At 34.8% G+C, this 25,441-nt stretch overlaps 1 long non-coding RNA gene and 1 pseudogene across 1 annotated transcript; one reads left to right on the top strand and one right to left on the bottom strand.

The window, feature by feature from the left end:
• The first annotated feature begins 3,225 nt into the window (after positions 1-3,225).
• LOC131636737 (uncharacterized) lies at positions 3,226-4,085 on the top strand. The gene is made up of 3 exons (XR_009294160.1): positions 3,226-3,313; positions 3,470-3,597; positions 3,890-4,085. It is a non-coding gene; the product is annotated as an uncharacterized LOC131636737 (long non-coding RNA).
• A 2,023-nt stretch (positions 4,086-6,108) lies between these two features.
• LOC131636742 (3-epi-6-deoxocathasterone 23-monooxygenase CYP90D1-like) lies at positions 6,109-8,162 on the bottom strand (annotated as a pseudogene).
• Between the last annotated feature and the right edge of the window lie 17,279 nt (positions 8,163-25,441).

The raw sequence follows: 25,441 nt of genomic DNA, 5'->3' as shown, positions 1-25,441 counted from the left end.
TAGCAACGAAAGCGCTTTTGAAAAGCGCTCTTAAAGGCCCACCTACTAAAGCACTTCTTTGTAAAAGGGCTGCCAAAGATTAATAAAAAAGCAAAAAAAATAAAAAAAAGCAACATACTAAAGCGCTTTTGGAAAAGCGCTCTTATAGGAGGGGCTATCAGAGCGCTTTTTCTAGAAAAAGCGCTCTTAAAGCCCACCCTATAAGAGCGCTTTTCCAAAAGCGCTTTAGTATGTTGCGTTTTTTTTTTATTTTTTACTCTCACAGGGGGGCCTATCACAGCGCTTTTCTGAAAAAAGCGCACTTAAAGGGGGGCCTACCAGAGCGCTTTTTCCAGAAAAGCGCTCTTAAAGGGGGGCCTACAAGAGCGCTTTTTCCAGAAAAGCGCTCTTATAGGGGGGGCCCTACCAGAGCGCTTTCAGAAGCGCTTTTGTTAGCTACGCCAGCGCCACCTTTCACAGCGCTTTTAAGCGCTTTTAAAGGCTATAAAAAGCGCTTTAAAAGCCCTTCCTCGTTGTAGTGAGTAAATAATATTTAATTTATCATAGAATTTAGGGGTGGAAAAGTGGACGGCCTGCCCTATTAGGAAGATCCTAAAGTCAAGTCCTACGGTGATTGGAGATAGAGCATTGAATATAGAGGCTGTGTCGCGTAATGATGATGGTTCGATTGAATGGGGAAGCGGCAACGAAGAATTTTCAGTCAAAGACGCGTATAAAAGATTGTATTCAACATTGAGTGGGGTTAATAGTTTGGGGGAATTTAAGGTGCAGGCTATTCATAATGTGTGGAGGACAAAGGTTCCCGAGAATATCAAGTGCTTCGGATGGCGGTTTAATCTCAATAGTATTCCTAATAGAGATGAGTTATGGCGAAGAGGGGTTCTTCATGGAGGGGATCAAGTGGTATGTCTATTATGCAACAATGCTACTGAATCTAAAGAGCATTTGTTCCTTATGTGTGCTGAATCCGGCAAGGTTTGGAAGATGGTGTTGCGTTGGCTTCTAGGAGAAGAGATGGACATTGGGGGAGGAAACTTTGAACTTGATGTTATTCATCGTTTTACTGACTGTTTGGAGGTGTGTGTGCGTGCCCCATTTGTCTTCTTTTTCTGGTTGTTAATTTCGTGGAATATTTGGAGAGCTAGGAATGAGTTGATTTTTTCCAATAAGGTTTGGGACGTGTCGGGAGTGGTGAATTGTATTAAATCAATGGGGTGGGAATGGTTTTCGTTTATTGCTAACAAAGGTCTTGAGTGTGATCGGAGCATTTGGATGGCTAACCCGTCTTCTTTGGTGGGCTTTTAGTTAGGTTTGCTTTGGCTTGTTGTGTGTTTTATTTTGTATTTGGGTTGGCACCCCTTGTGCTCTTTAATACAAAGTTGTTTATCTAAAAAAATATAGAGTGATACTATTCACCTTACCAACTAATTTTGTAAGGATGAGCTAGGTCAAACTCTAATATGGTATCAGAGCCTATCAATCAGATCATTGGCCGCCCACCGTTAATATCCACGCACCAAGTCCAAAAAGAATGCTGGGCGTGATGGGGTGTATTAGGAAGATCCTAAAGTCAAGTCTCACATTGGTTGAAGATAAAGCAGTGAAAGAGATTATATAGAGTGACACTCTTCACCTTATCAACCGGTTTTGTAAGGATGAGTTAGGTCAAACTCTATTACGTCCCACTTAGGCCTATTCATTTAAGTGTGTCCAAAATCGGGATGTGGTAGGACGAACCTACCTAGAAGTGAGAGGTCAAAATTCAAGTTCACCTCGTTTTCTACCGAGTCGGCAGGATAGCACCCGCCAAATGGTTTTTCCCTTTAGTTACTATTTTATTCATAATTTTTTTAATAATTTATTTATGGTTTTATTTACTATTGTATTTACAAACTTTAAATCGGGTTTATTTTTTATTCTATATGTCATTATCATCCAAACAATAATAGACACTTTTAAGAGGCTTTAAACAATAATATTTTATTAATATTCTAGTATTTTACTAAACAAAACAAAAAAAAAAGTATTATTTCATTACTTCTAAAATTTTAAATTCACATCTCATAAATTATTGATTTTCACATTTGCAACTTGCATTTATTCACTGTATGTGAAATAATCTCATAATGATATGTATTTCTTTTGGAGTTGGTTAGCTAGAAACATCATGTCCTCTTTTTTCTCTAGTTTCTATGAGTGGAACAAATTACCGCTAGGTTGTTTTTCGAATGTGTAGTTCGTTGTAAGGGTTGCACCCCTAGTGCGATTTCTTAATTCAATTGCTTATTTAAAAAAAAAAAACCTGGAAACAAATTTTTTCAATTACATGCACTACTAGAAAATTCGCTTTTAATGACTGATTTAGTGACCAAAAAATTTCGGTCACTATAGTGACCGAATTAGCCACCGAAATATGATATTCATGAGCCAATTTTAAGAGGTCACTAAATCGGTCACTAAAATAAATCAGCCACCAATTTAGAGACAAAAATTTAGTGTCTGAATTTTCGGTCACTGTAGTGACCGAATTAGCCACCAAAATTTGATATTCATGACCCAATTTTAAAAGGTCACTAAATCTGTCACAAAATTTTTTTTATATACAATTAATTTTATATATAAAAATTAGAGACCGAAATTTCGGTCACTAATATTTTTTGTTTTCTTTTTTTGTTTTTAATCCTCTTTATAATGTTATTATTTCCTTTCCAGATTTTAATTCTCTATCAATTTTTAATTTTTACTAAAATTTTCATATTTTTTTATTGTTTTAACATATAATACATTTATATAAAATTATATGTATATATGTTTAAATATAAAATATAACAATATATGTGAAGTGGTGTAGTGGCAAGTTCTTACTTAAATACGCGGAGGTCATGATTTTGATTCCTAGGTCTCATAACTTTTTATTTTATTTTATGAAAAAGAACACTATATTCGGTCACTAAATTCGTCGCAAAAGCTTAGCGACTAGCACTTTTTCAACCGAAAAATAATGGTTACTAAATCGGTCGCTAAATGTTTTAGTGACCGATTTTTAAACTTTTTCGGTCTCTAATTCGGTCACTAAAAGCAAATTTTTTAGTAGTGATGGTGACATAAGTCGTAAGGATTTAAATTCCACTTTTTTAACAATTAGGAGAAAAATAAATGGATTTCTCTCCTCAAACTTTGAATATTCTTTAGTGGAGAAACAACAACTATATTGAAACCACTGCAAAGGCCAATTACTTGCCATTCGGTATCGACTTTCCAACAGGACAAACGGGAAGAGCTACCAATGGAAGAACCAAAGTTGACATAATTGGTAACAATTATTTGTTCTATTAAGAACGTGTTTTAATTTATTTAGACCAATTAATTTCCTTGTTAACAAAAAATAAATACTAAAATTAGCTCTGAATGCTGTATATAATTTTATTTTGAAACAACACAAGCTAACATTTGCTGTTAATTGATGTAGGCGAACTACTTCGATTTGAGAAATTCATCCCACCTTTTGCAAATACTACTGGCTATGATATACTCAAAGGTGTTAACTATGCATCTAGTTCAGCTGGAATTCGTTACGAAACAGGAAAAAAAACAGCGGTATGTAATGGTTCATCTCTATATATAATTGAGAGCCGTATTTATTATTCATAGTTAATTTAAATAATATATTATATTTGTTCATCATTTTTTCAGTTTTGTAAAATTTTTGTTTCATTAAATATGGTAAGCGTTTATATTGTATTACCATTAAGGGTTTATATTGGACACCATATATATATATATATAATTGACTTTTGGTATGTTTTATGATTATTATGTTTTGATGACATATTAATATTTTCAAAGATAATGAATGTCAATAATGTAGTGTTATGCAATTTTTATGTAGATTAATAATATCGCATTGGGATTACAGTTACAAAATCACATAATCACAGTGTCCAGAATTGTTGCCAAGCTTGGCGGTTTGCGACAAGCCCAAAATCATTTGTCAAAGTGCTTGTATTATGTATATATAGGCACCAACGATTACGCACTAAATTATTTTCAACCCGATCTCTATCCATCAAGTAGCATCTATAACCCTGAACAATATGCTCAAGCTCTTATCGTCAAATTATCCATTTATCTACAGGTATATGTACTAAAATGGTATATAAAATTCAATGATATAAAATTGCTAATGATAATTTAAATGTTTCTAATAAATTGGTATTTTTGGTGGACAGGTTTAACATAAGACATGGGCAAGTAAACTCGTGCTAGTTGGGTTGGATAACATAGGTTGTGTGTAACACCCCAAATCTATCCCGCAATTATAAGCGAAAATCAGAGTGCATTTAAAATTATTCATCAAACAATGGGATGTCACAATTCGACTTAACCAAACAAACATACTTATATTGCATTTAATAAAGATACATAGCATTCGAAACAAAACTTCATTCACCCACTATGCCAAAAAAGTTATTTAATAGCACTTTTTTTGGTTTTTGATAGCGCTTAAAAGTGCTATTAACTGAGCAGCTATTGAAAATATTTTTCGTTTAATAGCGCTTTAAAAGTGCTATTAATGTACCAATATTTAATAGCGTTTTTGAAAATGCGCTACTGAAGTGGGCATTTCACGCTTTCCCAAACATATTTTGATTTGATTTTGATAGCACTTTTAAACAAAGCGCTATTATAGGGCACATGTTTGATAGCACTTTCAAACAAAGTGCTATTATATGGCACGTGTTTGATAGCACTTTAAAACAAAGTGCTATTATATGGCATATGTTTGATAGCATTTTCTCTTAAGAGTGCTATTATAGAGTGTTTCATTAATAACAAAATGCTTATATCAAGTGGACAAAATCATTATTTTATCGTGCAAGTATCAAAACTCAATATTCAATACCAAATAATATTTTAAACAAAATACACTTGTCTAAAAAATAATATTTTAAACCAAATCCACTTGTTTACAAAATAACATTTTAAACCAAATCCACGTGTCTACAAAATAGCATTAAACCAAATCCACCTGTTTACAAATATCATAACATATATAGAGGATATTTGCATTCTGTAGTTAAAAAAGGGCATTCTCATAGACAAATTTGCAGGTGCATACATCCCAAACAAAAAATCATGTTCTCTAAACAAAACAAAAAATACCTAAAAAACAAGAAAGGACAAAACAACACCAAGTAGTAACCACTTCACGAGCCAAAGCACTGTTGAACCAATAAATATAATCACTTAGCTAGGCACAATAGCTGCTTCTTGTTTTCCTGTATCATAGAATGAATATTAATTACGTATTATACAGTAAAAATCAATTCAACATGGCCAAAAACCAAAAAAAAGAAAACATTATGGGTATAAAAATGGATCAATATTTAAATTTAAATTTGTTCAGTATATTTTTACGAATACTATGCTACTCTTTAATGAATTATTAGGCCGTCATCATTATTTTTTGTATCTAAATATTATTCATATGCATATGAAACATATTTTCTTTTCTTATATCAGATTCACAAGCAAACCAGACATAATTAGGGGTTTATCAGATTCACAATAGAACATGGCCTTTGATAAATGCAACTGTGAAGTCTAGGGAAAAATTCAACAGTCAATTAGCAAAAAAAAATAGTCAAATGATAACTTGAAATTTCTTAGTTTGGAATTATTTATGTTGGATTGGCATTATTCATGTAAACATTTCTTATTATTTGAATTAATAGCTAGTAATTTATATATAGGCCATCTATCGAATGCAAATCGTATAAAGATGGATCTGCTATGGAATAGATATAAATTTGTATAAAGGCTAAGAAACATGTATAAACATGTATCACTTAATATGTATAAAGAGTAAAACATGGATCTGCTATGGAATACTAAATTAGTTTTAAGAGATCAAAGTAAAATGGCAAGAAACAACTTACCCTTTTCCTTCTAAGTTCCAAAGTTCAATAGTACCACTTGCAGCTCCAGTAGCTCCGGTAGGTGCACTATAAAAAAATAAAGTGGATTAACTTGTTTCAATCAACACCAACAACTTTAGAGGTCCATTTCATGGAATGATATTAAACAGCCAATGATCAACAACAAAAACGGTGCTAAACATAATTAACAATAATCTATGAATGTAGTCAATCAGTTACTTTTTCTTCAAAGCATTAGCAATGAAAAGTTGATGCCTTAATTTTTTGTAAATAACTCTAAAGGCTAGTATCAAATGATTATCTGAATTGAGTAATAAGGTGATGTAGAAAGATGGAAGCTTCTAGCCTGGCCAAGTCAATACCAGGACACAGCCTTTGTCCCCCTCCAAAAGGACTGAAATTGTAACTGTTCATATCCTTATTCTGAGGTCAAACAAAAATTCACTTAGGCTAAAAATATAACATGAAAAAGATCTATAAAAAAAATTATGTATAGTGTAATTGCATGCAGTCAACCACATATAAACTGTCTAATCAAGATTATACTGTCTATATTTCAATACCAATTTTAATGTTTAGATTTCAATGCTTAAAATTTAGACCGTCTTTTCTTGATAGCACGGTTTAGATGTAGCTAACTGCTTGCAGTCATGAGGTTGTGACTGCATGCAACTCGGTTCCCTAAAAACTATACCAAGATATAATAGTATAGGATTTTTCTCTTACTTGCCACCTCCATGGATTGATTGATATAAACAGTCATAGTTTTATCATCTAGATGAACCGATCTAAAATTTGCAAACACACACCACCCTTGTGGTATTAAATACTCTTTTACTTCAACATCTTTTAAGGCCTTTCTCATAACACCATTTATAATATTTCCCATTCTCAAAGTTTCTGTTATAACCTGTATAAATGAAACAGAAAAAAACTAAGTTAAAAATCATAAACCACTGTTTTTTGTGTTAGATAAGGAGCCATGTTTTGCTTACTTTTTTAGTAAATGGCAATGATAAGTAATCACTCCAACACAATGACTCACCAACCTGATCTTTGAGTTTCTTGAGCTCTATATTTCCTCCTGTGAATCATCAAAGTTTAGTTACCAAAAGCTAATCAAGAATTTAAGGCCTTTTTTCATTCCTTATATTGCATACATGCATACATACATAGATACGTATCATACCATCAATTGTTGCAAAGCGGTCGAGCATTCTGATAGGTACATAGTTGCTAGAGTCATTAGAACTGGAACTGACACCAACACACATGAGAGATAGAAACATACAAAGATAGGTACAAACACCTATAGAGACAGAGAGGTTACCTTTTTTGTTTCATCTTGTATGTATATAGGTTGGTCATGTTTCCAATTTGCCATTGATTCTTGAACATATTTATCCATATCTGTGGTAATCTGAATCTTTAATTGTTGAGAATTGAAGAAATCTCCAATAAGTCCATGTATTCTCCTTTGTAAGGTTCCATTGATGAGCAAAATAGAAGACTCTCCCATTAACTCCATCAATGATTTGGGATAAGAAGGATTAAAAACCCTTGCATCACTTTGTAGTATGAACTTGTTCACATCTGCATCTGTTGAAACAATGGTAGGAGTTCCAAATATGTGTGACTTAAACACCTTACCATACCTACAACAAATTGCAACAGCACATCAAAAATATTTGTAAAAAAACAATAACCTCGTTCGGTAAGTAGTACTAATGATGATTTTACAACTCTTTCCGAAAAGATTTGAACTCTATCCCTCAAGGTAATAAAGTTAAATTTTTACCATTAAGCAGACACGTCATGGACAGACATTCTTTGAAATCTAAAATACGTTTTATTTTCATGTCTTGTTATAAATTCAAAATGGATTCATAAAAAGCTAGCTATGAATGAAGTGATGCATGATGAACTTACATGGCGCATCGCTTGTTCATGAAGCTTTTTGGGCGATCGGTGTAAGCGCAAGAAACAAACTTTATGGTTTCACCAATAAAAGGCCATCCAAGAGTGCCCAGTGGAAGCTGATTTCTGTGTTTTGATTTGAGCTTAAGACTAAGCCTTTTTCTGCAGTAGAGGATCAAACTGCACAAGAAAATTAGTGTCACAAACAGAATCCAAGTAGTGTTCATTATTTTTCTCTCACTCTATGATACTACTACTTGCCAACTTTGGCTTAAATATGCAAATATACATAATCAATCATTTATATGGTGGACACAACCATAACCTCTTTTTGCTCTTAAAATGTATAATTTCAATGTGCATGTGTGTGTAAGCGTGCAAGAGGAAAAAAAGGCAAGATGTAATATATTTAATCTTGTAAAAAATAGGTTTTAAATGTAATTAAAGTAAGATAATATGATCTTTCATATCTTGAGATATTGGAATATTTATTTATATTAACTATGAATGCCAGCTTAGTTTATGATTTTGTTTCATGCTATTCACATCTGCATTCATGTGAAACTCAGTAAATCCAACCACGTTCTCAAGTTATCATCATTTCATATACATTCTTTCTCTTATTATATGCTACTAGAGCCTAAATATATCTTTCTTTCTCATTATAAAAGAATGACATAAATAGTTGAAAGCAAAAGAAGAAATGAACTCAAAAAAGATGCACAGTCTGTCAACTGTCGCTTTTAATGCAATAATGATTAAAGGTGAATTCTTATCTACCCAAGTGTTTAACGACGGAATATTATTACTGATAAAGACTTAAAAATGTCTATTCAAGAATTTACACTTTTAAGTTTTTTGTCTAAGTTTATTAATCATTTAAACATGGTTTTTAGTTTTGATTTATGAGTTAAAAGGTAGTGCACTGACAGTGTAAATTAATTTTACACTGTCATCCAATAGAAAATCATAAATGTGTCATGTCATTAAGTTTTTTTTTAAATAAAAAAATGGTTTAATTGGATACATGGGTAGTGAATGGTTGACACTACAGAAAAAAAGGTCTCCTACCACGCCCAGGAAACCGAGGCTTTATGCAAAATAACCGTGGCGTAACGCTGAGGCCACGGAAATCCAACAGTGGAGTATACGGCCGTGGCCAAAAGTAAAGTCCACGGTTTTTTGGTATAGACCACGCCATTTTTACAACCGTGGCATTTTTAGGCCACGGTTTAGGTAGCTTGATTAAGGCCGCGGTTTGTATTTGCCATGACTTAAAAACTGTGGCTATATTGTAAAGCCACGGTTTCATTTTAACGTTTACGACACAGTATTAGTTCAAGATATAGCCACGGTTTGGTTATGACCACTTATTTAAAACCGTTGTTATATATTATGCTTTCTAAACCATTTATCTTGCCACGGTTAATTTTTGTATCATTACATAAATATATATATATATATATATATATATATATATATAATTAACAATAATATTGATGATTAAATTAAGATTAAGAATTTGCATATTTCTAGATACATTAAGCAACACAGAATTTTAATATCAAGGATTAATAAATTCCTCTTTTGATAACACTAAATTTCCCACAACACAATTTTTTGACTTTTCTTGGTCACGCAATCATTACAATACAATATCAAAACCTTGCAGTGCTAGGACCCCAGCAATTCAACTCCATGACTATCTTCATAGATTCTTCCTTAGTTCTTTTCACCTTGTTGGAAACAGCAGAAGAAGCAGAAGATGACAATTTCTTAGCCTGAGTATATGATCTGATATTGTTCATAGCATGTTGATGAAGTGATCTAAAAGCATAGTTCCACCTGCATACGCCAAGCTGGTCTTTTGATTCTTCCCAAAAAAGTTTGATCATGTGCTTTCTTAAAAAAAAAAGAAAAATATTTTTGACAGGAAAAAGAGGAGAGAATACTTTTGGTTGAGAAAGTGTCAATTGTTTTGAAAGAAAATGAAACTTAAAATAAGAAAGAAAAGGAAACTAGTGGTTTTTTTTTATTTAGAAAGGAAGGTTGGAGAGAAAGAAGTAGGATAGATTAATAGAATTCAAAAAACAATAGCTCACAAATTTTCAGCTGCTAATGCTTGCAACCATTCATCGCCTTTAACTTCTTCTTCTTCTAATAACCTGTAAACTACGGTGGAGGTTATTAGCTAACATCAACTGTACTTCAAGAATATGTTAAATCAATATGCATGCCATGTATATCTAAGTAGTAAACAGTTTAAGACCATTAAATCAAATGGAGCATCTATTTGCCATGTTTTTAGTGTGAAGCCAATTTACCATGTGTCGCAAATGATCTTTCCCCAAGTCGACATATGAGAGATTGTGAGTTACAAGCTGAGAAGATTCCATTCTCCCCTGCATATGTTTTAGCTCGGACGGTGTGTGAATCCCAACACTGCACATAAACACAATGAATAATAAAATACCATGTACACACAAGGCACAAATAAATAACAGACCAACTCAAAATATCTGCAAGAATTAGTTTACACATGACACAGACACAATCAAATTTTGCAGTTATACAACAACACAATTATCACACTTGATGCTCACCCATGCAGGAGCATCCACAAAATACAGGACATGCCATGTAAACATCCCAAGAGTAACACAGAAATTACTTGTTCCAAAATCATGAATAAATTTTGTCAGGGAATCATACACATTCCAAATCAAAAAAATTGGACAAGGAAGGTCTGGAGTGCTTGGATAATTTTTATCCCTCAAGTACACTAATTTAAGAATATTTACACATAGAAATAGCATCTTAGTTCTACTTATATTTTTATATAAATAATAACTAGTTATTCTCAAATTATGAAATAAAAGATGTATAACACCATATTCATTTAAAAATGAAACAAACGTGACAAGAGTTCTCGGGTTTCACATATCTTTTACAGAGACAGAATGATGTTTAATTTTTTCATTTCTATACTACAATCAATAAGTGGTAACTCTTAACATAGTTTCACTTATAGGATAGAAGCTCTTAGTTCTGTCTTCTTCACCCATAGAATTTAGGTATTTGATATTTATAGCATTTGATAAGTAGTGGAGACAATACTCATATATTCATTGGGAGCACAGGTGTATATGACTTACGTTATCTTGATCAACTTCCTTGATAATATCTTCAAGAAAAACATTAGTCCTGTTATGTTCTGCACAAGTTTGTTGAAGTTCATCAACTGTAATATGTCCACATCAGCCTGAAACAGCTCAAACATTTAAGCTGAATAGAATATAATTGGAACTTATTTATAACATGAATATAAAAGAAAAGTTGAGTCTTTGTAACGGGTGACTGATTAGTTCCTGGTTTTCTATATCACATTTAGACATTGTTTACCAATGTCCAATGTCAACTCCACTGTCAAAATGACAAGTTACCAACAAGTACAACTATCAATTCAACTAAAGCTTTGATTTGTACATTGATTATGATCAATTCAGCCAGTACAACTATTGCCGCACTCCCCATGCAGGTATTTGTTGGAAAAAATCTATTCAACCATTTAATATGATCAATTCATTTCATATATTATGAAATTATCAATTAAGATGTGTACTAACCACTGTGGTCGTTTAAATTCAAATAGGTATAAGCCAATTGTGAATAAAAATATTCAGTTTTTGTATTCGATCAAATTCGTCCTTACAAAACTAACTTTTAAGGTGAGGAGTGTGAGCTTTGGGTTTTTTCTAATAGAAAATATAAGCTATGATAAGATAACGAAGACAACACTAGAAATAATTGTAAACCAACAGTATATTCAAGCAAAGTCTGATAGGGAAGTGGCTAAGTTGACTTATGAGAAAGAATTTATGGCGGTAACGCAGACGCTAGCTATCCAACATTGGTGTCCTTACCTCTTAGGGAGAAATTTTACTGTATGCACTGACCATAAATAATTCCAAACCAGTCTGGGAGGGAGGGAAGTCAAAACATTATCGATGAGGTTCACTGAGATGTCAAGTTAATTCGCATCATTCAGGCTATGAAAGAATATCAGGAAACACGCAAATGGTTCAGCTACAAAGAGGGGGTACTATTGTTGAAAGGAAGCATAGTGATGCAAGGAGGCTGTTCTGTTCAGAAAATCACAGTTAAGTGGAAAGGACAGGGTGTAGAAGGTGCAACATGGGAGAATAAACTCAACATTCAAAGACAATTTTGTCAGCTACGACTTGAGGACAAGTTTGTTTCCCTATGGAGAGGTATTGAAAGAAAAAATAAGCATTATGACTTTTAGAATATTATTTGAAATCTAATCAAGCATGTAAAGATTTTAAATAGAACAGGTAAAGCTCATCACCTTTGACAAGGAAAGTCCTCTAACATAAATCCAAACCACATTCAAACACCATATACTTCATAATCTGCAAAAAATCCAAACTATATTCAAACACCATACATCATAATCTGCAACACACACCATACACCAAAACTTCCTTTTAAACCCTACCTCTGCAGAGAAGAAAAAGAGATAATACTCTCTGCAAAAACTTTTCTCAAACATACAAAAATCTTCATACACACTCACCTACAAAAATACACAGAAAAGGCCCTCAACTTTGATTCAGTTCCCTCAAATCCTTGTACAAAAAATCAGCATAACAAAAATTTGAAGAAAAACTATCAGAAAAAGAAAATTGAGAGGAGAACCTATAACCGAATCATTCTCCCTCCATCGATTCTTCTGCTCTCTCTCATCTTCAACCTTGACTTTTCTTCATACTTCACATCTTCTCTCAAATTCACCTCATAACAACCTCTAACAGAAATCCTTCCCTTTACCCCATCTCTCTCGATCCAATCTTCATTCAACCTTTCGCCACAACCGTTTTTCTTTAACCTTCAGTCACCATTCATCAATTTGCAGAAGAAAAAGAAAACGGCATACCCTCTTCATCTTCTTCGATCGATCCTTCAAGTCTTCACAAACTCAGAAGGAACCTTCAACCCGCATCAACTCCATCCACGTATCAACAACTGGAACAAAGACGAAAAACAAAAAAGACGATTCAAACTCAGAAGCAAAAGAGGAGGAAATTTGATATGGAGAAAACAAAGCGTAAAAGTCGAAGACGTGCCTGGGTGGTGACCTTTGTTTTTTATCTTCTGTCTCGCCGCCGTGGAAGAAGCCGTCAAAGCTTCTCTGATCAGTAAAGGCGTGATTTCGATTGATCTGAGAGAACCGAGAGAGAACATGGGATTTGAGAAGAGAGAGAAATTGAGAACGCGTGGAGACCAGAGATAGAAGAGAGTCGAGATGAGAGGTGATAATTCACAGTGGCTGTGTGGTGATGTCGGTTCCGTTGGAGGAGATAGGCTTTCCGCGGCGCTGTTGCTGCTTCACGATCGTGAGAGGGAGAAGAGAACAATCCCAAAGGTCACTTAACCCTAATCCCCCTTTATGTTTATTTGTTTTAGTTTTTTTTCTTTTTAGTTTTTAAAAAAATAAAATAAGTATAAAACAAGAGAAAGAGGGAAACAAAAAGAAAAGAGGGAAAACATGGCGGGCACTAAATTTTTGGAGTTGGGCCAAAGTTTTTAGTCAAAATTATAAGGTCACGGTTTTTCCTTGCGGCTTAAAATATCTGCAGTTCTATAACCGTGGCAATTGAAGTACAGGCCACAGTTTTACACTCCGGATTCAATATTCTATAACATACGTCTACGCTTTGATAACCATGGCCAAATCATATATGTGGCCACAGTTTCTGAGCTATGGAAAATTTTAGCGTGGCCGTAGGCCAAATTTCTAGTAGTGTGACAGTGTAAAAATATTTTAAACTGTCAGTGCATCACCCCTTTTCTCTTAATTTATATAGGTTGTGTTCGTGTTTAGTTATGTTCTGAAATTTTCATTTTGTTTTGTTTCAAAATAATTTAGTTCAGTGATGTTTTAAAATTCCATTGATTAAAATTAAAGCTTTGTAAAAAAATTTAAAGACTCAAGATACAAAGGTTCTATCCTCTGTTTTAATTTGAAACTGAGGTAAAAGTTGTCAATCTACTCCATCGGTTATCAAATCTAAGCTAGCGGAAACATGCTCGGAAACGTGTTGCGCGCTTAAAAAAATGTTGTTTTTGAGAATTGAACTCATAATCATCTTAGATATCCCATTAGGTGGCAAATAATAAGGATTAATGTTACACACTTTCCATGAAACCCTTCTTTACTTCGCCTACGAAACCATGTTGAAATCCCTTCACTAACTGAGATAATATCACTTATTCGTAATAATATCGGTAACAAGGATATAATCAAACTTATTGGTGGCCTCACTGTTAAGTTGAAATCAGGAAAAGTTTATTTATAAAAGAAAGAGATCTATGAGGTTTATCTTAGAGATGATATTAGAAAAGGGTATACTAACTTAATTTTAAAAAATTATAATTATACCGAATAAAATTAGTTACTCTATTAATTAACATGTTTGTTTAAAATATGTCAAAAAAGAGAAACCAATGGTATAATTTTATTTCAACTTGTTTTGTACCGTCATATTCAACCATTTTTTCAATTATGATAAAACAAAATAAATTTGAACCCAATGAGACTTGAATCTATTAAAGATACAAACAATATTACAATGAAAGGTAAACAATTCCAACATCAAAACACTCCATCAAGACAACATTAAGGACTAGGACATCAACCCTAATCTTTTTTAGGCAATATGATTGCTTATTGATTGAAAACAAACACAACTGCTTAAGTTATTGTTCACACACGAAATTATATAAAGATACAATTCAAACTAAGTCTCCTTTCCATTAATGAACTGAGTAAGTTTGTTGATATCCATTGGATAGGTCACATCTGGATAAGAACTGCTATCATACGAAGCTAATGCAACAAGGTTGTTTACGGCTTCTGTGGGGTGAATTCCATTAAAATAAACATATTCATTCCTATCGGTGCATGGTATTGAATCAGGAAAACAAAATCCATTATCCTTCGTCGGACAACATGAAGCATTTGTAACAGTAAAACCTAAAACACAAACGATCATTGGCATTATTGATAATATTTAAGAATCAAAATCATAGGTATTTTCATTTATTTCATTATTAATATTAAATATGAAATGAAAATAATTAAAATGTTTACCAACTGAGCTGTCTAGGGTGATTGCTGTGGTATTTATGAAGATAGTTTTGGAAAAAATACGCAAGGCATTGAATTCATCCACATGAGATCTAAGCTTTTGACTAAATATTAATGCAGCATCATTCTGTTCTTCAACACATGATCCATTAAGTTTCCCATCATTAACAATCTCAAGAGGAGCATAATGTAACGCCCCGAATTTAATTAATTATTTAATTAAATTATTAAGGACATTGTTGGCATGATATGTTGGGGTGCATGTCATCATATGCATAATATGTGTAATACGTGAATTAGTGTTGATTGATAATAACATTGTTGGCATGATATGTGATATGATATTCATAATGAGTGTGAATGATTACATACTAATTGTTGTAACATGTTGATGTTTATTGCTGTTGTGTGCAATATGTGGAATTTGTCGTTGTTGTTGTAGACCCTATGGTCACTATTGATAAGTTGTATTATGTTGATAAGAATGAAGTTGAATAGATGTTGTATGTTGATATGATGCGATGACGTGATTGAGATGTGGTAAAATACTATGATACGGTTATTGCCATAGAACCTTGGCATTAAGTTGATGTTGTTTAGTTGATTTGGTTATGTTGTTTAAGTTGATTATGTCGTTTAAGTTGATTAAGTGGTTTAAGTTGTGTTTGTGGATGTGCATCATTTGAGTCGCATCCATTGCATTGTTTGAGACGGCCCTTGTGGCAAATGTTTGAGACGGCCCTTGTGGCAAATGTTTGAGACGGCCCAATGACAAACTGTTTGAGACGGGAGTTTTACTCCAATGGTACCACATGCATATGCATATGTCTGAGTCATATTCGAGTCGCATTTGAATTACCTTTGAATTGTGTTTGGATTGTTGAGATGACGAGGTGTTTGTTGTGACGTGATAATGATATGTTTGTTGTGACGTATTTGATATCATACTTGTATATTTGAATGTGTGATTAATGACATCGTTGCCGTTTTGAAAGTTGTATTGTATTGATAAGTTGTTTTGCGGTGAAACTTGTTGTAAGATGTTATGTGATGCAAAGTGGTGAAATTATGTATGATCTATATCTCCTATATTATTTATCATGCATTCCTTTATATTGTAAGATATCTCACCCCTTTGTTGATATTTCCCCTACCATGGGAAATGGGCAGATACTCAAGATTAGTCGTGGATGTCCGAGGTTATCTATGTGATGTCTTTATGTTGCTTTATGGCAAGTCGAGTTGGTGTCCATTACTCTGATACGTAGCACTCGGGGGATTAGTCGTTATTATTTGATTATTGTATTCCATGATGATATTTGTGTTGAGTTGAATTGAAAGGTGTTTATAAGTTTAAGTTGTAAGTGGTCACTATGCCAAATTTGATATTTTGTATTGCCTAATTTAATAGCACTTTTAAAAAAAGTGCTATTAAAAATAGAAAAAAATGTTTATAATAGCACTTTGTCGTCGGGGGCTATCATAGCATGCTGCCAATACGATTTTGATAGCACTTTGTGAAAAAATGCTATTAATAAACTTAAAAAAGATAGCACTTTTTTTAAAACGCTATTATTAAACTTAAAAAAGATAGCACTTTTTTTAAAATGCTATTAATATTTTTAACTAAGATAACATTTCTTTTAAAAGTGCTATTATTGATTTTTATAAAATAAAATATAAAATAAAAAGGGTGACTTTTCATTTTGGCACATAAAGATTTGGTGACCGCCAAAACCAAAACATACTTCGTGAAACCCTATCACCATCGAAGCCGTTCGCTTTCATCACCATCTTCGTTAACCCATCCGACCAGAGCTTCATCCTTTCACCGGTGAAACCCTATCACCACGTGAAACCCCTTTTGTCAAACCTCTTCACCATCTATTCACCTCTACTACGTTCATCCATCACCAATTTTCAGCCTACGAAATGAAACAAACACGCACGTTTAGAAGAAGAAGAAGAAGTTGAGGTGAAGAGCGAGCAGAAAGATAAGAAGATTGTACCAAAACGTTTTTTTCCGGGACGGAATCACTTCCATTGCGTGAGTTTTTTTTCTTACCATCTCTTTAATTTCTTGACACTATCATGTTCTTTGTACGTTATTAATTCAAATTCCTCTATAAATTGTTTGAAAATGCTATTGTATGTTGTTTAATTCCATTTGGTAGCTCTAGGGCTTTAGAATCTTTGGTCAAATTTAATTGAGATTGATGATGTATCTGTGAAGTTTGAGTTGAGATTTGATTAGGGAAGGGAGTATTTTCGATTTCGCATTTGATTTCGTTGTTGTTCGAGGAGTATGAACACATGGAGGCATGAGTTTGATTTTAGGAAGTAGAACAGAGAAAGCAGGGGAGGTAGATTAGGGGAAACAAAGCCTTTTGTAAGTACAAAGCTTCAAGTTATTACATAATCCGACTCACAAATTACTATAAAATTACTACTTTCTTTCTTATTGTTTTCATGGTTGAATTTTATTCCCACATGAAAAAGTGATTTTAATCATGGGGACAACTTCTCTACCCATCACAAAAAGTTGGGTAGTGTACCTTCCACCAATCACATTGTATCATTTAGTTTTATTTTATTTAATTAATTATTAAATAGTATATTTTTTGGTTATTTCCAAGACATTTTACATTGAATGTAACTTTACCCAACTTTTTGAGTTGGGTAGATAAGAATTCACCTTGATATAATACTTTTGGTCCAAATCCTTATTTAGAAAACCATAATTCTTTTAAAAGTTGCTACTATTTTATTATTTTTGCTGGACAAAACTTTCACAAGTATTGTTACACGAGAAATTTCACAAAGATCTTTCACATACCACATGAAATGTAAACAATACTTTTTATCTTCTTTATTTATATTAAAGTTTTTATTTTATTTTATTAGGATAACAAATTCTACTACCAACAAACCTTATGAATTTATAACCTATATTATTGTAGGGAATAAGTCCTTACCTTCATTGCTTTTCATCCAAACAAGGTCGCCATGAGAAATATCATTCTGATGAAGGAAGATATCGGTGGCGGTGGATGGAGAGTGGCACACCATTCTGGTGAAGGAAGATCTGCCGGCGACGGCAGAAGCGGACGGCGAGTCAATCAGCGATTCTGTGTTTTCGTCGGAAGAAGGGATGAGGATGTAGACATGGAGGAGTTGATCAGAGCAGCGGAGATGGAGGAGAAAAGGGAAATTTGTCAGAAAGGTTGCGTGAATATTGAGGTGGATCGGGGTTTCATCAAGATGTATCAGAACAGCAGGAGTAAAAGATATTGATTCATTAGGTAAAGGACAAGATCTAGGTTGCAAAATGTGTTGTTATGCCCAGGAGCAGAAATCGCAGAGCTGTACAGAGAGTATTTCTAGCGACTTATCATCTAGGGTTGCTTGTTCTTTAGCAGCGGCCAAGTTGACAGGGATAAAGGTTGACAGCGAAAAGGGTGTGGGGCAGAGAGAAGAAGATGCTGAGGTTAACTCACTTTTGTTACATGTGAAACAAAATGGTGGGGCCGAAGAAGGGGCTAATGGTGTTGGGCCTCAAGACTTTTCCATTATGGGCCCATCAGAGGTTAATAGGAAAGCTGGTTTGTCCAACACACGTGGAACGCACGCGGCAGCTTCTGTGTGGGAGAATATGTCAAAAAATAATTTTAAGAAGGCGGGACCCAGTTGGGAGATATTCTCTAATATTTCTGTTAGCAATAATATTTATACTCACGTGGAGGATAGATGCATGGAAAACGATAGTTTTGATGCACAGTGTTATAAGGTGAAAAACTCTAAAAAGGTGAGAAAAAAGATGAGGGATATTATGAATTTAGGAGGAAAGGTGGAAAACTATGTTTACCCAAATGAGGTGTTCTTCCCGACGAATCCACACTTGTTGAAGCGCCAGTCTGAATTGGTCCCAGGTACTACTAATATTCATCCTGTTTTGGAAGATATTCAATTATCTTGTGAGTCTTTAACACACTCAGATGTGAGGAACTGTAACTTTAGATTGGGTAAAGGAGCTATAGGGATGGCATCTGAAGGTTTGTGGAAGTCTATGAACAAGTTAGGAATTACTATAAATTCAAACTCTTTTGATCCTATTTCGAAATTGGATGAGATGGAGAGGAGAGACTTAAAGGAGGATAAGGAGACAAAGGGGAACAAAATTCAGTTCAAATGATTGTGTTTTCTTTAAACATAAGAGGAGGTGGTAAGTTAGTAAAGAGGAAGATAGTGGGTTTTAACATTCAAAGAGGAGGGGTGGACGTTGCTTTTATTCAAGAAACAAAACTTAGGGGGGTTCAGTTTCAGACCGTGAAAGAGTTATGGGGAGAGGCTTCGGTGGAGTGGTCTCATTTGGATGCGGAAGGAGTTTCGGGAGGAATTTTAATCATGTGGAGGAAGGACTTCTTTAAGGTTATTTATAGCTTTAGAGGAGAAGGTTTTATAGGTGTGTGTGTGGAAAAGGAGAATAAAAGGATCTACTTCGTGAATATTTATGCTTCTTGTGATCACAAAGCTAGATTGAGATCTTGGAAGAGGTTATTGGATATTAAGAGGAATAGTAGTTACGGCTCTTGGTGTGTTGGAGGTGATTTTAATATGATTACTTCCATGGATGAAAGGGTTGGTATTTCGAAGAAGAGTTATAGGAAGGAGATAGAAGACTTTAAGGAGTTCATAGAGGATATGGATTTGGTGGATCCACCTACGATAGGAGGAAAGTTCACATGGAGCAATAGTGGTGGAAGTGCTATGAGTAGATTGGATAGATTTCTTCTATCGGAGGAATTTATTGATGATTGGAAAGTAGAAGGCCAAACAATTGGAGAAAGGGATGTGTCGGATCATGCACCTATTTGGATTAAGGATAATAAGAGAAATTGGGGACCTAAACCTTTTAGGTTTAACAATTTGTGGTTTGACAATGAGAAGTTTTCTATGTTTGTGGAAGGGGAATGGAAGAAGTTGAAGGTGAAAGGAAGAGGGGATTTTTGTTTGGTTGAAAAATTGAAAATCCTTAAAAGTCATCTTATCAAATGGAATAAGGAGGTTTTTGGTTGGATAGATCTCAACATAGAGGAGGCGGGAAAGGAGATGCATTTTTTAGATAACAAGTTTGCTCATTTTGCAGGTAATGTTCCAGAAGATGTGGTAGTTGATAGAGCTAGAGCGGCGATTGACTTTTGGGAAAATCTTTACAAAAAAGAAGGTTTTCTCCATCAAAAATCAAGGCAACTTTGGTTAACCGAAGGAGATTGTAACTCTCGCTTTTTTCATAATTCGCTCAAAGAGGGAAGAAGGAGAAATTCTTTATGTGCGCTTGACTCTAGAGGAGGGAGATTGGAAGATGTTTCCGTTATCAAGGATTTCATTTTTAATCACTTCAATTTGTTTTTCAACGACAAGGTGAAGGAGAGACCGGCGATTAGTGGTGTGCCCTTGAGGTCGCTTAGTTCTTCGGAGAGTGTGGCTCTTGAAAGACCGTTCACGGAGAAGGAAGTTAAGGAAGCCATTTGGTCGTGTGATGGAAACAAAAGTGTGGGACCGGATGGTTATTCTTTAGAATTTTTTAAAAGGTTTTGGTTGCTCATTCGGATGGATGTGATACGACTTTGCAATGACTTTCACGGTAAAGGTACTCTTGTGAAATCCATTACTTCCTCCTTTTTAGCTTTGATCCCAAAAAACAACAATCCGCAACATTTAGGTGAATATCGCCCCATTTGCTTGGTGGGTAGTATCTACAAAATCATTGCAAAAATTTTGGCGGCTAGATTGAAAGAAGTGATTGGTTCTTTGGTGTCCAATAATCAAACCGCCTTTGTCCCGGGAAGAAACATGATGGATGGTGTTTTATTGGTGAATGAGTTATTAGATTGGATGAAGAAAAAGGAGAGAAGTTGCATTTTACTCAAGGTGGACTTTGAGAAGGCTTACGATTCCGTTTCTTGGAATTATCTCAAAGAGACAATGGTGAGAATGGGGTTTGGAGAGAGGTGGATGAGGTGGATGGATGCTTGTATTTTTACGAGTCATATGTCCGTTTTGGTTAACGGGAGTGCAACGAAAGAATTCAAGGTGTCTAAAGGTTTGAGACAAGGAGACCCTCTATCTTCTTTTCTTTTTGTTCTTGCTATGGAAGGATTAATCGCGCTTGTGAGTAAATCTATAGAGGTGGGGGACTTCAAACCTTTTAAGTATGGGGAAGAGGATTTTGTGGATATTTTGCAATTTGCGGATGATACTATAATTCTTGGAGAACCGACCCGTGACAATCTATGGAGCTTGAAAGTATTGTTGAGAGGATTTGTGATGGTTTCCGGCTTGAAAATAAATTTTGCATAAAGTAATATCACTGGTTTTAATGTTGGAGATTGGTTCTTAAATGCGGCAACGACGTTTCTTTCTTGTAAAAAAGGAGGCTCTCCTTTTAAATTTTTAGGAATCATGGTGGGGGAGAACCAAAGGAAAAAAAAGGTGTGGGTGGAGGTGATTAATAAAATAAAGGGGCGGCTTTCTTCTTGGAAAGGAAGGAACATTTCTTTGGGGGGAAGAGTTACTCTTGTAAATGCGGTTTTAAATGCTATACCAACCTTCACGTTATCGTTCTTTAAAACTCCGGGTAAGGTGATACAAGAGATAAGAAGGCTTCAAAGTGACTTTTTATGGGGAGGGAGGGAGGATAAAAAGTGTATACATTGGGTGAAGTGGAAGTATGTGTGTAGTCCGAAAGATAAAGGTGGGCTTGGTGTGAGAGATGTGGCGGAAGTTAACAAAGCTCTTTTTTTGAAATGGAAGTGGAGAATTTTGAGAGAGGATAATGCTATATGGAGTAGATTAATTTCGTTGAGATATCCTTGTCATAAACTCAAGATGCAAGTTCCTAATGGAGACATGAGTATAAATGACGATTCAATTTGGTGGAGAGTCATTTCTAACAATAACTTGTTAGATGATTTCGTAGATAGCGGTTTTACCGGTTGTCTTTTGTCTTGTTGTAAAAATGGTAAAAATATTCTTTTTTGGCATAGTTTGTGGTTGGGAGATCAATCTCTTCGCGAGCGTTATCCGGATGTGTTTGATTTGTCAACCATTAAAAATTGTGCGGTGGCGGATGTGTTGGTTTGGAAAAACGGCAAGCATCATTGGGAGTTGGAGGCCTTATTTAATGGAGGGGCTGCCACTGCTCTTTCGCACGGGACAGCAGCAGTTTTGCCGACCGGGGCTGCCATGGCCTTAGCAAATGGGGCAGCCACTTCTACAACGTTTGCGGCAGCCCGGGGGCTGCCCTCTTGGGCCCGTTTTTGTGACGATTTAAACGCTTATACACCGGTAGAATTGGAGGAGGATAGCTTCATGTGGCGCATCAATTCGGAAAAGGAGTTTTCGGTAAGAAGTGTTTCTAATATTATTAATGATTCCAAATCTTTTGTGTGGCCTAGCCACTTGATCAATTTGTTGAAAGTGATGTGGGAGTTAAAAATTCCTCCTAAAATTAAAGTCTTTACATGGAGATTCTTCATTGGAAAAATTCCTTCCATTGATGAGTTATTGAAAAGAGGAGTTTCTAGCATCATTAACAAAGATTGTGTGTTTTGTGGCAACCATCCGGAAGTGATTTCTCATCTCTTTTTTAATTGTCATGTGGTGAAGGAAATTTGGAACCAAATGTATGGTTGGGTGGGTATAAAGGAGGTATTGAACGGAGCGGAATTTTTGGATTATGGAGACATACAAGATAAGGTGAAAAATGCTAATCATAGGGTGAAGATAAACATAATTTGGATTGCTATCATTTGGTGCATTTGGATTATGCGAAACTCCATTATGTTCAAGGGGGAAGTTTTTTGCTATGATGTGGTTTGTTCCAATATCATCTTCCTTTCATGGAGATGGTTGTCCTTTGGCTATCCTAAGTTCAAAGCCACTTACTATGAATGGTTTAAACTTCCTTTATCTTGTTCAAACGCTATTTAGCGTCTCTTTGTAAGGGTTGCACCCCTAGTGCGATCTTTATAATGAATTGCTTATTAAAAAAAAAGAAATATCATCTTTGTCCTATGCTTTCGTATACTAGTTACAGTTTACATTCCAAAATTTTCTCTCTTTTATCTCCTCATCCTCCAATCGTTTTGTTTTCATAATAAATTACAAAAAAAAAACTTAAAAATAAAATATTGCAATAAAGGAAATGTTGCACTCCTAAATTTGCCCTCTTTCAAAAGCTACAGCAGAAATGAATGTTTTGTCAGTCGATATAGTGAAGTGAGAGTTCAGGTTTCTTGAAGTCGATATAGAGAAATGAATGGTCCGCATTTTTTCTCAAGCCCTCTCATCAGGGACCAATCAAGTCTTTATCATAGAAAGTGACTTCAAACTGCGATGTACTTTGAATCGCAGAAGAAATCAAGAGTTTTCGCTGTTACGGGACATTTCAGATCAAAAGTCAGTTTTACGGCGTGGGCAAAATTCGTAACTTTCTACTAGAAGGTCGTTGGGGCTTGGTTCTCGCGTAGCTAAAACCGTTTGGGCGTTCTCTACATCTTTTGTGTTCATGTCAGAAGCCAGTTCTTTGAGGAAGATGCCCAAAAGTGCAAATTACTTGAGATTTGGATTTACTGTTCAACTAGCTTTCGGAGGTTCAAATAATCATAACTTTTGTCCGTTAAGTCAGTTTGAAGCTATCCATATGCCAAAAGAATCGTCTTGAGGTCTGCTACATTTCATGTGTTCTGGTCAAGAATTGTTTTTTTGATGAAGATTTCTGTATTCGTAATTTACCTGAGGATATATAGTGAGAAAGCGTGTTGAACCGTTGTCTCTTGGACGATAAAAAACTCATAACTCTTGCACCGTTTATTGTCTCTGACTGAAATTTTAACACAAATTTCGTCTCAATGTCAATGACATTTCTTATGTTGGAACCAAAGGGCAATTCAGAACTAGAAATTCCAGAATATTGCGAAAGCGTCAAGAATTAATGGCCGAAACGGAGTTTCTAGCACTGTTCGACAAGAATCGAAAATACATAACTTCCTCAATTTTTATCGGATCGGGCCCATTCTGGCGGAATTCTTTCACAAATTTTGTCGGATATCATTTTTTTCAGACCCCAAGTTCAGATTTTAATCAGAACATTGATTTTCCGCCTCATATGACCAGATGATTCTTGTCGTTCAAACGCGCATAACTTTTTCACCGTTTATCAGATTGAGCCCGTTCCAGCGACAACGTTTCCCAAATTTTGGCATCTTTGATTTTTTTTGTTGGTCTCGATTCCAACTTTCGCACCGAAACACATTTCCTCGAAAATGGAGCCTGAAAAGCCGTTTTGGCGCACCTTTTGAAATTTAAATTTTAAGGCACTATATATTAATTTTTCCTCGTTTTTCACTCATTAACTCGAATTCCCACAAATACTCAATTTTTTTTCTCTCCCTTTCTCTTGCATCAAACACACTTTTCTCTTAAATTTTACAACAGCTTCATCAAGAACGTGAAGAACACGAAGAACAAAAATCCGAAAATTCCTCAAATCTCCTCCTCTCTTTCTCCAATCTTCGACGAATCACCAACTGAGCACTACTTACCATGCACCACCTCCATCGCGACTTCGGCCATCACCAGACAACTACATCTGTGACGTAATTTTCTCTTTGGCGTGGACTCTTTCCTCTCTGCCTCTTTCGATCGAGAGCTCTCTAATCGCCCCCTCTCTCTTCTCGAGCACAACCGTGACAATTGTTGAACTTAATCGTGGTTGATTTTTGAGAAACTGTTATTAATTCTTAAACAGACATTGTTGATGGAGAATAATTGTTGATGCTTGATTTCAAATGTTGATGTTAATAATTGTTGTTTATGATGATTGAGTTGAATTGTTGATAATAAAGTTGTGCTTGATTCTTTGAATGCGAACATGAGTTCTTGATTGATTTGAATCAAATTGCCGATTTTTTTTAATTATGCACTTATTTGATTCTTGAAGCGATAACATCTCAATTACTCCATCAACTCAAAACATATACCCAGAGCAGTCAATTGTTCTTTGTCATACCCCAAAATTTGCCCGTCTTATTTCATCTTCAAGGGTTCAAGGCTCAATGGTTAAACTCAAGTCACTCTCTCCTAATCAAAGGTTCAAATCATGGTTTCTTAACTAAAAAAGTCAACTCAACTTTGACCGGTCATAACTTCCACATGGAGTATCAGAAATTTCTCACTCAAAGCCTATTCTGAAGGAAATTGGATTCTCTACAACTTTGTCCCTCACAAGCCAAGGCCAGAAATGCTTCATTTGAGAGATATGGTCAAAAAGATTATAGGTCCTTTTCAAAGGTCAACCGAAAGTAGTTTTTTGTCAAAGGGCATATCATCAAGATAAAATCTCCAAATGAAA

Source organism: Vicia villosa, unplaced genomic scaffold, assembly GCF_029867415.1.
Source record: "Vicia villosa cultivar HV-30 ecotype Madison, WI unplaced genomic scaffold, Vvil1.0 ctg.001822F_1_1, whole genome shotgun sequence".
In the NCBI taxonomy this organism is placed as follows: Eukaryota; Viridiplantae; Streptophyta; class Magnoliopsida; order Fabales; family Fabaceae; genus Vicia; species Vicia villosa.
Note: the sequence above shows the minus strand (reverse complement) of the source record. Positions and strands in the feature narration are given on the sequence as shown.